We start from the raw sequence: 14,488 nt of genomic DNA, 5'->3' as shown, positions 1-14,488 counted from the left end.
CTCAACAGACTATATTGGTTTCACCTTCCATGACATTCTGCTCAATACAAAAGGTCTGACCAAATGTTAAGGATAAACATAAAGTCTAGAAACATTGATAATATTGTTTTATTTTTTTTTACATATTGAGGATTTTTTTATATGATTGCTTGCCTAGGTTTTCACATTGTGTGGACATTTTATAGATGCAAAAGCAAGGCAAATTTGTGTGTAATCCATTCAAAATTATATGGGACAAGTGAGTGTCTTGGAATCATAGATAATACACGCTATTCAAAATGTGAATATCACATAATTTGTTTGCTAATAATTAATAGGAATAAATCATAGAATAGTTATGGAAGAAAACAAATACCTTAAAGCCTTAATAATATATAATGAGCAGGCTTTAGTAAGAGAACAACCCTATTTTTATTTCTACTGCTAGATTCTTCTTGGTTTTCTAAATATGTTCATAAGAAATAACTAGAGATAAATTACCTTAAAATAGATAGCATGTATACTATTTAATTGCCAGGAACTAATAAGCATTTTGAATCAGGTAGGACTGAGGATTTTTAAACTTCAGGTAGCTTACACTTGTTATGTACCTTAAATTAAGAAACAAAATTTTTTCAAAGGATAATTTTATGCTCAGAATTACTAAAGCATGTAGCATTGAATGACTCTACCTTTTCCTACCGTCATCTTTTCATCCTTTTTTTCCCTAAGATATAAGGTGACATATCCAAGTGCTTGTCCCTTCATCAAATGTTTCTGTGAGCAGCAGAGCAGAAAGCTCTAATATCTATTCATTCGTAAAGTGTCATTTTGAACATATTAAGGACAATTGACTTCACATGTCATAGGTAATTAGCAAAGTCACCTTCGGTTCCAGGTTTTTAAAGTACAGCACCATATACTTTTAATGAATACATGATTGATGTCTTTCAACATGTCTGAGTATCTTCCCATCTCTCATTTTTATGGTGGGCAAATTATCTCCATGGCCATTTAATTTAAAAAGATGAATGAAAATATTCCTCTTATTTTAATCCCTTAGCTAGGATTGTACGGTAGAATTTTATTTTTTTTCCTTCTAAGCAAGAGAATTTATTTCTTTCCTGAGATTCAGTAACCCAGAATGTTCTGTCCCTAGAAGTAATTTTTAGAGGCTCACCTGAAAAAACAAGAGTTGAATAAGGTACAGGTGAAAATGTAAAGTTGATAAGTCTTGTTCAGACAGCAGGGAATAGTAGGCACGTGAATGTTATGCCTGTTAGGAAGGCCACAGTTAGTTCAGGTGTGAATGACCAACTGCACTCTCTACGCTTATTAATAGCAGTTCATATGAGTTGCCTGCTGTTGGATTCTAGTGGGCTGAGCTACAATCACCCAGGTGTCCAGGCCTTCAGACATGTGTGGATCAAACTTCAGAACTGAACCATGCTTTAGTGCCATTTAAGAGCATGGGTGGGCTTCTTTCAGACTTTTACGGATTTGACACATCCATTAGCAGAAGATGGACATTTATTTAGGGCAGCTTTTCCAGATAAGTTGTATTCAACACAGTAAACTTTCTAATGCTTCTCTGGTAGAATCCTGCCTCCAGAGGCATCTTTGCACCAGGCAGTCATCAAAGCACCTGATAGGTTTCAGACCTTCTCAGACTAGACCTCTCTACAGTGTGAAATATGACTGAATGTGGCTTGTTTCTTGAAGCACTCTTTTCCCTTGGCTTCCTCATTGCCACCCTGTCCTTGTTTTCCTCCAACCTCTCTGGCCTCTCTTCTGAGACTTTCTCTAAACAGCCTTTAAAAAGACACCATGGATGGGTGGTCAGTTACAAGTGACAGACTGGGTAAAAACAGACAATATGCCTGGGGCGCCGGGATTGCTCAGTTGGTTCAGCCTCTGACTTTGGCTCAGGTCATGATCTCACCATTTGTGAGTTCAAGCCCCACATCAGGCTCTGTGCTGACAGCTCAGACCCTGGAGCTTGCTTTGGATTCTGTCTCCCTCTCTCTCTGTCCCTCCCCACCACTCACACTCTGTGTGTGTGTCTCTCTCTTTCTCTCAAAAATAAATATGCACTTATTTTTTTGTGTGTTTTTTTAATTATGAAATTTATTGTCAAATTGGTTTCCGTGGAAATCAAAAATAAATATTTAAAAATAGACAATATGCCTGCACTAGTTCATCCCAAACATATATTGGAGTTCAAATGATTTGAGGTTTATTTCTTGGTTGCTTAATGGTTCAGAGCAGAGATTCAGGATTGGCAGGTAGCTACCTCACATGGTGATTCAAGGATCCAGGCTTCTGTCTCATGGCCCCACCCTACCTATCGTTACCTGCTTGCCCCTAACGGAAGAGGATAAAAATGCAAATAGGGGTCATAACACAGACATTTTGGTTCATAATCTACTATCTGGTACATAATCACACTTAACTGCAAAGGAGACTAGGGAATGTGCTCTAGAATGTGCCTAGACAAAGAAGTGAAGAACAGATTTTCAAAGACAGCCAGAAGACTCTACCTCAATACATCACAATGGATTAATAAATTGAGTAGAAACACAACATAAAGACCACTAAAGGACATGCACATAAATATCACCAAAGCAAAAATGCATATCACCAGTGAAGAGACATTCAAACTCAGTATTTATCAAGGAAATATAACTTAAAAATGATATATCATTTTCAAATGTTTTAAAAAACATTAATACCAAGTTCTGGTGAGTATTCTGGGAAACAGACATTCTCATATATTGTTGATGGAAGTGCAAATTATAATAAATTTTAAGGAAAATAATCCACAAACATATATTAAAATATAAATATATGCTTTCTAATTAACAGTCCAACTTTTGGGAAACTTTGCAGTGGATGCTGTGATGCACCCCTCCCCTGAATCCCCTTCCAGGACTGGAGGGTTCATTCACCCAACTACCAGCAGTGTTGCCTCCTAATGACTCACAGCTATGTACCTTTTCAGGAATTTTCCCCCACAAAAGGAAGCTGCCTTACCCTAGGCCAGGCCGCTTCCCTTGGGCCAGCCACCTGTGCTGACTGGTCAAAGTCTGACCTCTTTACCTCAATTAATCTTTCAAGGATTGATTCAATGAATAAAAAATACATGATTTCTCACAAAAGTATCTGCAAGGGCTTACATATCAGAATGACAAATGACAAAAAGATAAAGTTGTTTTATTAGAAAGTCAATAACTCACAGAAAAAGAGCTTTAGATTTTACTTATTTTGGAGACTAGTATTAGATGAATAGCTCTGTTTGGGAGGGGGTATTTATTTGTTTATTTCTTTATCTCAGGGTACAAAGTTGACTTCCCTGTAACTGCATTATGTTGGAGCCTTCATCTAATTAAAACATATTAAATTGCCACTCTTGCTTTTTCAACAATTTTCTTTTACTGCTAAGTTACAACTGGGCACAGACAACTTGTTTGTACTTCAACCTGGGTAGTTTATATCCCAGTGTTTTACTTTCATGTGCCTTATATAGTGGTTGTGATGGTTAATTTTATGTCAATTTGACTGCACCATGGGGTGCTTGGATAAAACATTATTTCCAGGTGTGTCAGTGAGAGTGTTTCCAGATGAAATAGCATTTGAATTGGTGGACTCAGTAAAGTAGACCACCCTCCCCAATGTGGGTGGGCATCATCCAATCCATTGATAGCCTGAATAGAACAAAAGGCAGAGGAAGAAGCAAGTTATTCTTTTTCCTTCCTGCCTTCTTGGGTTGCGACTTTGATCTTCTCCTGCCCTTGGACTGAGATTCACACCATTGGCTCTGCTGGTTTTTAAGGTCCTTGGACTAGGACTGGAATTACAACTCTGGCTTCCATGGTTCTTCAGCTTGCAGACAGCAGATCGTAGGACTTGTCAGGCTCTCTGGTCATGTGGGCCAATTCCTTATAACAAATGTCCTTATATATATACATATATTAATAAAAAGAAATACTATATATAGATACATATGCATATATATATACTATATATATATACATATACACATATATATAGACATATTTCATATTGACTCTGTTTCTCTGAGAATGCTGACTAATATAGTGGTCTGTACATGACCCTCATGACAACTTTGGGAAGTAGCTAAATGGTTATTGATGTGCCCATTTTACAGATAAAGGAACAGTTTAAGGACAATAAAGTAAAGACCATTCACAGCCAGTTCATTATAGAACTGGAACTTAAGCTGAAGTCTCTGATAGCTAGAGTAGGTTGCATCATTTTCAGGTACTTTTTTCATAAAGTCCCACATAGAAAGCTTGAAGTTGCTTCCCTGTTATAATATTTCTTCCATTGTATCCAAACCCATAGTTATCCAAGCAGGAATCTGCATCCAAGTCATACCATTTTAAGGACCCTTTTATGCATTTATCTCCATTAGGGGATGAAAAGAACAGATGCTTCTTGAGCAGGGGCTACATCTTCTTACAAGTTCTGTAATGGGTTCAAGATATTTGGGTCATGTCTACATGGTCAAATATTTTCCCCACTAAAAGCAATCAGAGGGGTTTGTGTGTGTGTGTGTGTGTGTGTGTGTGTGTGTGTGTGTGTCCAAAATGGCTAAACTCCTCCTGACTTCCCTTCCCATTTCTGAAATTGAAAAGCTCTTGCTCACAACTCTAAGGGTCTACAGGCTGCAGGGCATGCAGCAGCATTGAGAGACATGCCCAAAAGAACTGTGCCAGGACAATGTGAGATATGCTGCCCCAGGGCCCCAGCCCCTGTGGAATCCAGGCAAACTATAATGTGAGTATCTTTCCTCCTTCTGAACATGCATCTGACAATGATCTTTCATTGTAATAATTGCTGAGGAAGTAACCAAGGTGTGGCTTTAGAACAATCCGTTCTTTTCAGAATTGTAAAACTACTCTAAGGAAGCCTTAATTTTGGTCCCTAAAATTAAATTAAAAAAAAAAAGTGGTTTCAAAAGGCCTTTGTTCTGAACACACTCTGCACCTCTCCTCTCCTGTTAGCCTGCCAGCAACTGCCTAGACCCATGAAGTAGGCGTTCCTGTGCAGTTGGTGAGTTTTAGCCATGACTGGAGAATTCCACCCCTGACCATTTGATGTTGTGTTTTATTTTGTTTAGGGTGTATCTGGTATAGCTTAGCCCAGGTTTAACTTTTAATTATTAAATTCCCTGCTGACAGAGGCCAGTGAAAACATAATCCAAATCTTTTATTTGGAATCCCAGGTTGAGGATGTATTTATACCTGAATCATTGCCTTCAAATATCTGGACATACATGAAGGTATGCTTTCCAGAAAAAATATTTCAACCACCCAATCTCAAGTGCACACAGGACCTAAAGGATAGTGTAAAACCTCTCATCTTTTTGTTCATATCAAGTTGGCTTCAAACACGCTCCCAGGCATGTCATGCTTCCTGGACTTCTTCCCTCTTCCTTTTCCGGTGCCTCAGCCTTGACTCATAATTGGTCAATCCTCCTTGTATGCTTCCTACAGCTGCCTCACATACTCAAGACCATGGAGGCTAGCATTTCTGATAAGTTCTTGGAGGGGGTTGATGATACTACATAGTGTGAGGTCAGCGGTCTGGAAACCTCAGATTACTCAAAGTGAAGGACTTAGAGACAAATCATTCTGATGGGCTATCATAGGGATCACATCCATGTATTATGGTACTAAGTCACTCCTCCTCACAGAGCTGGATGTGGGCATGGATGAAGGTACAAGAGGTCACACTGTCATATTTCTCTCCTTTTATTGAAGTGTAACTGATGCACAGTGTCTTATCAAGTATGCATCATAGTGACTTAATATTTTTATCTATTACATAGAAATCCCCATGTAAGTCTAGCTACCATCTGCCACATAGAAAGCTATTGCAATATTATTGACTATATTCCCTTTATACATTATATACCCGTGACTTACTTATTTTATAACTGAAAGTTTGTACCTCTTAATCTCCTTCCTATTTTTCACTTACCCCACCCTTCGACCTCTGGTAACCAACAGTTTATTTCCTTTATCTATGAGACCGTTTATGTTTTGTTCATTTCACATATAAGTGAAATCATACAGTATTTGTATTTTTCTGTTAGGTTTATTTCCCTTAGCATAATACCCTTTAGGTTCATCCATGTTGTCAAAAATAGCATGATTTCATTCTTTTTAAAAAAAATTTTTTTAATGTTTATTAATTTTTGAGAGAGACAGAGACAGGATGTGAGTGGGTTAGGGGCAGAGAGAGAGGGAGACACAGAATCCGAAGCAGGCTCCAGGCTCTGAGCTGTCAGCACAGAGCCCGACGCGGGGCTCGAACTCACGAGCTGTGAGATCATGACCTGAGCCGAAGTTGGATGCTCAACCGCCTGAGCCACCCAGGTGTCCTGATTTCATTCTTTTTAAAGGCTGAGTAATATTCCAGTGTCTGTGTATGTGTGTATGTTTGTATCACATCTTCTTTATCCACCCGTCTATCAAGGAACCTGTAGGTTACTTCTGTATCTTGGCTATTGTAAATAATGCTACAATAACATATAGGTGCATATATCTCTTTGAATTGTTGTTTTTGGATAAATACCCCGAAGTAGAATTATGGATTATATGGTAGGAATATTTTTTTATCTTTTCAAAAACCTTCACACTGTTTTCCATAATGGCTGCATCAATTTACATTGCCACCAAGAGTGGACAAGGGTTATCCTCTCTCCCCACTTTTGTTAACACTTGTTACATTTTATCCTCTTGATAATAGCCAATCTGAGCTAATATCTCATTGTGGTCTTGCCTTGCATTTTGCTGATGATTAATGAGGTTAAGCACCTTTTCATGTGCCTGTTGATGGTCTCTATGTCTTTGGAAAAATGTCTATTCAAGTCCTCTGCCCATTTTTTAATCATATTGGTTATTTTTTGATATTGTTATCTAAGTTCTTTATATAAAATTTGGGTATTAACCACTTATTGATGTATGGCTTGCAAATATCTTCTCCCACTCAGTAGGTTGCCCTTCATTTTGTTGATGGTTTCCTTCTCCGTGAAAAAACTTTTTAGTTTGATATAATCCCATTTGTTTATTTTAGCTTTTGTTGCCCTTGCTTGAAGAGACTGGTCCAAAAAATATTGCTCAGACTGATGTCAAAGAGCTTATTGCCTATGTTTTCTTCTCAGAGTTTTATGGTTTTAGGTCTTAATTAATTTTTAATGTATGTTTTGTATATAATGTAACATAGTAGTCCAGTTTCATTCTGTTGCATGTAGCTGTCCAGTTTTCCAAGAACTACTCATTGAAGAGATTGTCTTTTCCATTGTATGTTCTTTGTCATAGATTAATTGACCATATAAGCATGGTTTATTTCTGGGCTCTCTATTCTCTTCCATTGATCTGTGTATCTACTTTTGTACCAATATCATGCTGGGGTTTTCAGGGGGTTTTGTTTGTCTGTTTCTTTTTGAGAGAGGGGGAGAGAGAGACAGAGAGAGACAGAGAGAATCTTAAGCTCCACACCCAACACAGAGCCTGACACAGGGCTCCATCTCACAACCCTGAGATCATGACCTCAGCCAAAATCAAGAGTCAGACACTTAACCAACTGAGCCACCCAGGCACCCCTTCATGCTGTTTTGATTACTATGGCTTTGTAGTATAGTTTGAAATTAAGGAGTGATACCTCCATCTTTGTTGTTATTTCTCAAGATTGCTTTTACTATTTGGGTTTTTTGGTAGTTCCATACAAATTTTAGGATTCTTTTTTCTGGTTCTGGGAAAAATGCTCTTGGTATTTTGATGGAAATTGCATTGATTCTGCAATTGATATTGCATTGATACTGCATTGAGCAGTATGGACATTTTAACAATATGAGTTAGTCTAATCCATAAGCATGGAATGTACTTCGAGTTATTTGAGTCTTCGTGAATTTTTTTCACCAATGTCTTATAGTTTTCAGAGTATAGGTCTTTCACTTCCTTGGTTAAATTTATTCTTAGGACATTTTATTCTTTTTGATCCATTTGTAAATGGGTTTGTTTTCTTAATTTCTTTTTCTGAAAGCTCATTATTAACATAGAAATGCAACTGGTTTCTGTATGTTAATTTTGTATCCTTGATTCATTTATTAGTTCTAATAGTTTTTCGATGAAGCCTTTAGGATTTTCTATATATAGTATCATGTCATCTGAAAATATAGTCTTACTTCTTTTCCAATTTGTATAACTTCTACTTCTTTTTCTTGCCTGACTGCTGTGGCTAGGGTTTCCAGTATTGTGTTGAATAAAAATGGCAAGATTGGGCATCCTTGTCTTATTCCTGATCTTAAAGGAAAAGTTTTCAGCTTTTCACCATTGATGAAATGGTGAAATGGTATGATGTTAGCTGTAGGTTTGTCATATATAGCTTTTGTTATGTTGAGGTACATTCCTTCTCTACGCACTTTGCTGAGAGTTTTTATCATAAATGGATATTGAATTTTATCAGTGCCTTCTCTGTATCTACTGAGATAATCATATGATTTTTATCCTTTGTTTTGTTAATACAGGGTATCAGGTTGATTGATTTTCAAATGTTGAACAATCTTTGCATTCCTGGAATAACTCCCTCTTGATCTTAGTATATGATTCTTTTAATGCATTGTTGAATTTGGTTAGCTAATATTTTGTTGAGAATTTTTGCATCTACTTTCATCAGGGATTTTGGCCTGTAATTTTATTTTTGTTGTTGTTGTGTCTTTGTCTGGCTTTCATATCAAGGTAGTACTGGCATTGAAGTATTCCTTCCTCTTCAATTTTTTTGGAATGATTTGAGAAGGATAGGTACTAACTCTTCTTTAAATACTTGGTAGAATGCACCTGTGAAGTGGTCTGGTATAGGACTTATGTTTTGGGGATTTTTAAAATTACTGATTCCCTTTCATTACTTTCAACTGGTCTATTTAGATTTTCTATTTCTTGGTGATTCAGTCTTGAGAGAATTGTGTTTTCTCAAAATGTATCCATTTCTTCTAAGTTTTCCAATTTGTTGTATAATTGTAATAATTTTTTGTTATCCTTTGTATTTTTGTGGTGTCAGTTGTAACATCTCTTCTCTCGTTTCTGATTTTATTTAGGGTTTTTTTTTTATTACCCTAGCTAGAGGTTTATTGGTTTTGTTTATCTTTTCAAAGGACCAGCATTTCATTTCATTAATATTTTCTATTGTTTTTTGAAGTCTGTATTTCATTTATCGCTGTTCTGACCTTTATTATTTCCTTTCTCCCACTAACCTGGGGCTTTGTTCTTTTTCTTCTAGTTCTTTTAGGTATAAAATTAGATTGTTTATTTGGGATTTTTCTTATTTTCTGAGCTAGGCCTGTATTGCTATCAACTTCCCTCTTAGAACTGCTTTTGCTGCATCCCATAGATGTTGAAAAGTTGTGTTTCCTTCCATTTTATTGTGTTTCCAGTTGTATTTAAATTTTTTTTTTTTTTTTTTTTTTTTTTTTTTTTTTGCTGAACCATTAGTTGTTTGTTTGTTTGTTTTTGGTTTTTAGTAGCAAACTTACTGACAATTCCTGGTCTAACTTTCAATTAAGTTTTCAACCCCTGGCTGAAGAAATGGAGCAGGGAAATAGGCTGACAGTAGAATATAAACTGAAATTAAAACCTGATGCCAGCTAAATAGCAAATTAGGTCATCTGCATTCTGAAAAATCAGGAGCTGACCAAATTAGTTTATTCAGTATTTCCCAACACTGACTTTATAGTTTTTACAAAGGGCAATAAGGAAAAAAAGAGAGCAATTATCAAACATGTTTAAATTTTACATAAATAGCAAGCACATGAATATGAGTAAGAATTCTCTGGGGTCCTGCTCCAAATGCCACCCAAACTGGACATCCTGCCCTTTTGCCTAATACCATTTTTAGTCAAAATACCCCTGCTTTCAAAGAACCAGATGTTTGACAAGAAGAGTTCACTTTTTGCTATACCCCAAGGAAGATCTATAATATGTCTCTTCAAACAGGACTCAAGGGATCATCCCAAAACATTAACATGGAAGAATCTACTGGATTCCCAGAAATCTGTCTCACAACCCCAGCAGGTTGAAATTAACAAGACATTTTAATAATTTTAACATATTTAGATAGCAGGATCCTGAATAACATTTGACACAACTAGTACAACTGACCCTAGAGATTTGAGATATTTTAGAAAATTGGTTTTCATCTTTCTGGAATCAACATAAACATGTTGCCCATTAGAAGAAGATATGCCAAATTGAGAAAGAGGATATGCCTTAAAAAAAAAACTGTCTCATTTTTTTTGTGACAGAATGTCCATGACTTCTCAATGAAGAAATAACCATTCTCATTCTAGACTGAATCCTACAAGTTATTTTACTTAGAGAAAAAAACATTCCTCACATTTTCCCAGAGATCGCAAAAGAAAATTAAAAGCATTACAAATGTTGTGTGGTTGCTTTATGAATTACTTCTTTAGTGTTTTAAAAGCAAGTACAACAGATAAGCTTCATGGTAGTGCATTTTTTCCTTTAAGGGACCAATGAAGTGATATTTTTATTTCAGCTCTGGACTTTCTCCAGGAAATCACTAATAATTACTAATTGTATTTTTGTAAGTTAATGAAAGGATGCAGGATTTTTTCAATGCCTCCTTTCACTTGTATAATTAATGATATTGCTTTTTTACATGATTGAGTAAAGCTACAATACAGAGACATGAATTAACTGAGAAAGCGTCTTTGTGCAGTTTTATAAAAATTAAGAATAAATCCTAGTCATGCAGTGGTCTTAAAAGAAACTATTTATTCCTTTATCATTTCCCTCCATTTTTTGCTGCTTAGATTTGTAATAAAAACTAGCAGGAAAAAAAGAACTATTTAGTAAGGTTGTTCTAAACGTAGTTTTGTATTTATTTGTGGACAATCATATTTGCAAAAATATATTAACGAGTTTAACTTGGAGAGCCTTTTCATTGTTTTGAATATAACTGGATTACAATAAGAGTAAAGTGTAAGAGTAAAGACTAAGAGTATATTTTCTGATGCCTCCAAGGTTTCCAGATTGCAAATTTAGATAGCTTCTTAAATTTATGAAGTCACATTATTCAACAAAATCTCCAGTTTTTAAATTAAATTTAATGGAAGTTTATTTGGGGAAAAACCTGCTAGGAATAAAAAGAAAGAAAAACTCATGTTTTGCATCAGAAGGTATTGGTTTCCCTTTCAAACTCTTTACATAATTAGTAGAGCATCATCATGGAAACACACACAGTTTCACTTGCAAGTGGTATGTGTTTTGGAACATCTTACATTGAACACTTACAGAAATTTGACCATGTATTAGACTCTTCTCTCTCCTTGCAAGCTCCGTATGTTGCCCTCTAACATATTCTTTCTTTTGTCTTTCCTTCTGTCCTTTTTTCCTTCCTTCCTTCCTTCCTTCCTTCCTTCCTTCCTTCCTTCCTTCGTTCCTTCCTTCTCCCCCTTTGCTTCTTCATTCTCACTTTCTTTTTTATTCCTTCTTTCCTTCCTCTTTTGCTTTCTTACTAATTACTATTATTATTGTTATTATTACTTGCTTCATTTTTCACAGAGGAGAAGTGTTTCAGCCCTTGAAGAGAGTTTAAAGCCAGATGTTTATTCCTAGTTTGGGCATGGAGAAGGGACTCATTATTTTAAAACGGCCACACATTCAGACTGTGATTGAAATGATTGGGTTGTGGGGCTGATAGCAGGAGCATTGGGTGCATAGTAACCCAAAAACTACAAAGTTGGTACTGAGAGTTATATGTCAGTTGAGTATCAGGTACCCAGGACCACAATCAGGTATCAGGAGAGAGGAGTGATCAAGTGCAAAGCATTATACTACTACTAATACTAGCAAATACTTAAATAGTACATACTGTGAGACAGGCACATAGTTTAAATATTCATATTCCTTAAAAAAGTCCCATGAGGTAGGTACAATTATTATGTCCATTTTACAGATTAAGAAATGAAGGTACAGATGGGATAAATAACTTGTCCAAGACCACACATTATTGTAAAAATTTAAACCCAGTCATCCTGTTTTCAAAATCCATCCTCTTAACCACTATAATATTCTGTCTCTCTGCTGAATGGTTTTGCCCAGTCCAGTATCCTTTAATGAAATCACTTACTATTAGTGTCATTTACCCATTGGCATTTTGAAGTAACTTTGTTATCTGCCATGACCATTTCTTTGACTAGTCAGTACATTTTGTGAACATGTACCCAACTCCTAGACCGCTCTATTCCAAGAAAATGAGACAAGCCATTCATACTATAACCCATCTTTCTATCCATCCATCTGGGTCTAAGATCCCCATGATTCTCACTATGGGAACTCCTCCCCGCAACATTTTTATACAGGTGAAATCTAGTTAGTATGGACATTGACGGCAAAGATAGCCTTGAAAGGGAAAGAGGAAACCAAGAGGGGAAGATTTTTGCAAAGACCCTTATGCAACAGGAGAAAGGTGGAAAGAAAGCAGTTTATCATGACTAAAAACACTGGCTTTGGAACCCAGATAGACCTGGATTTAACTCCTGCTTCTACTTCATTGCTGGGAGACCACAGGCAAAGTACTTAATTCTGACCCTGTCTTCTCAGCTCTCAAATGAGAATAATTACACATGTCTTGCAGGATTATTGTGAGAATTAAATGAAGCAATATCTCTCAGGTTCTTTGTAGCTTAATGCCAGGCATGAGGTGCTTAATAAACAAGACATTCCTACACATAGGTCTGGACAGGTATGGATACTCTGAAGAGTGGTAAGCAGCCCTCAAATTTCTGTGTGGGAAGAAACATTTCTGTGACTAAAAATATTCATTGCTCTTTGCCTATAGAGATGTTAAGTTTTAAAATATTTTTTAAATTAGCAACCTCTTACTCAGTTTTCAAGAATTCATCCATATTTTTGATGCTCCTTTTGAAAAGGAGCATGCCCGTCTCTATGCAAAACACATATACAGACACATGTGCACACACACTCACACATAATATTGGGACAAACCCTTTTGTGGCTCTGACTTCTTGCCAAGAAATATAAACAACAGAATGGATGAAAAACACTGGAGGTGAATGCTGTGCCTGACTCCCCCAACCCACAGCCAATGCTAATGCACTTATGTTTGATACACACTTCAGTTAAGGCAGTAAACAAACTTCACAGCCCAAGAATAATTTTGGATTATTTATTTCTACAAACACATTCCCACTGGGTTCCTACTGATTGTGAATTAATTTCACTCAGGTATTTCTCAAGGGGAATGTTTTATGAAATTATCATATGCAAATAGCTTGTGGCATATTTTGTCTTTTATTTATTTTTTATCTGCACCAGTTATTTTACAGAGTGCTTCTTCAGCAGCACATCAAAACTTGCTTTTCAGTCATTAGGCACAAAATATAGACTTCTATATTTTGGGATTGGTTCACAAGTCTTGGAACTAAATGACTAATTTTCTTACTTCGGAATCTGAGAATCCAAAAGTATAAAGGTCTGTCTTTTGCATATTCATTTACACCTGGTGACTCAAACAGGTACAGGCTGGTGGGGGGAATCAGATGTGGAATAAATTGCAGTATTGTTAGTCTCAACATGCAGAGTTACGTTATGATACCTAATTTCAATCTTTTCTGCCTAATTAAAGTGGTGATAAAATGAGAAATAGAGAATCTGAATTTTAAATAAATTTTAAAGTATATGAGATTTTTTAAAGAAATTAGTGGTGGAAAACTTCCAAGTAAAATAAACCATCATACTTAAAATAATCTTTAGAATCTTTCCTTTTTGTGTGATTGGCAGACCACTCTTCAGAATGCTCAAGCTGAACATTCTCACAGTAGACCAAGAAGTTGGTCCATTTTATGGATAACTCTGTTTCAAAGGTAACGGATAGGATTCATGCTCCATGTTGCTCAGGAAGGTCTAAGTGATGCATTTGATCTTCTGTCTTGTGAGTCTTGGAAAGCCTAGGGCTTAGTCAATTCTAAATTCAAATTTTATGCTAAGATGCTCAAATGCTTTGTGATAGAAACTTTTGTTTCTGTCAGATTCAAATTTGTAAGTGACCAGGCTGTGTTAACTCATGTGTCTACTGGGAAAGGTAGTTATTGGGTTAATCAGAGTTCAAGGTAGTGATATCTTTTGACAAAACATTCCCATAAGTAAAAATCTAAATGCAAAGAATGTTATTCATCAAGATGCTAACGGGTCTTTAGTAAATAAGTGAGTCTGGTTTCCATGGATATTGTAGGGAAACCCAGAATCACATGTTTATTTATTTGGTAAATAGCAACACACCTGTTGCAAACATAGGAGGTCTCTATCTATTCTGGCTAGTGCCTTGATCTAAAACAGGTTTACAACTACTAGACATTGTCCTCAAATTACATGGCAGCTTAATTTGCCTTTATATACTCATGAGGTAAAAAACATGATAGAAAAAGATGTTTGATAAAGAA

This window comes from Herpailurus yagouaroundi, unplaced genomic scaffold (assembly GCF_014898765.1).
Source record: "Herpailurus yagouaroundi ecotype Mexico unplaced genomic scaffold, PumYag 100, whole genome shotgun sequence".
Lineage (NCBI taxonomy): Eukaryota > Metazoa > Chordata > Mammalia > Carnivora > Felidae > Herpailurus > Herpailurus yagouaroundi.
Note: the sequence above shows the minus strand (reverse complement) of the source record.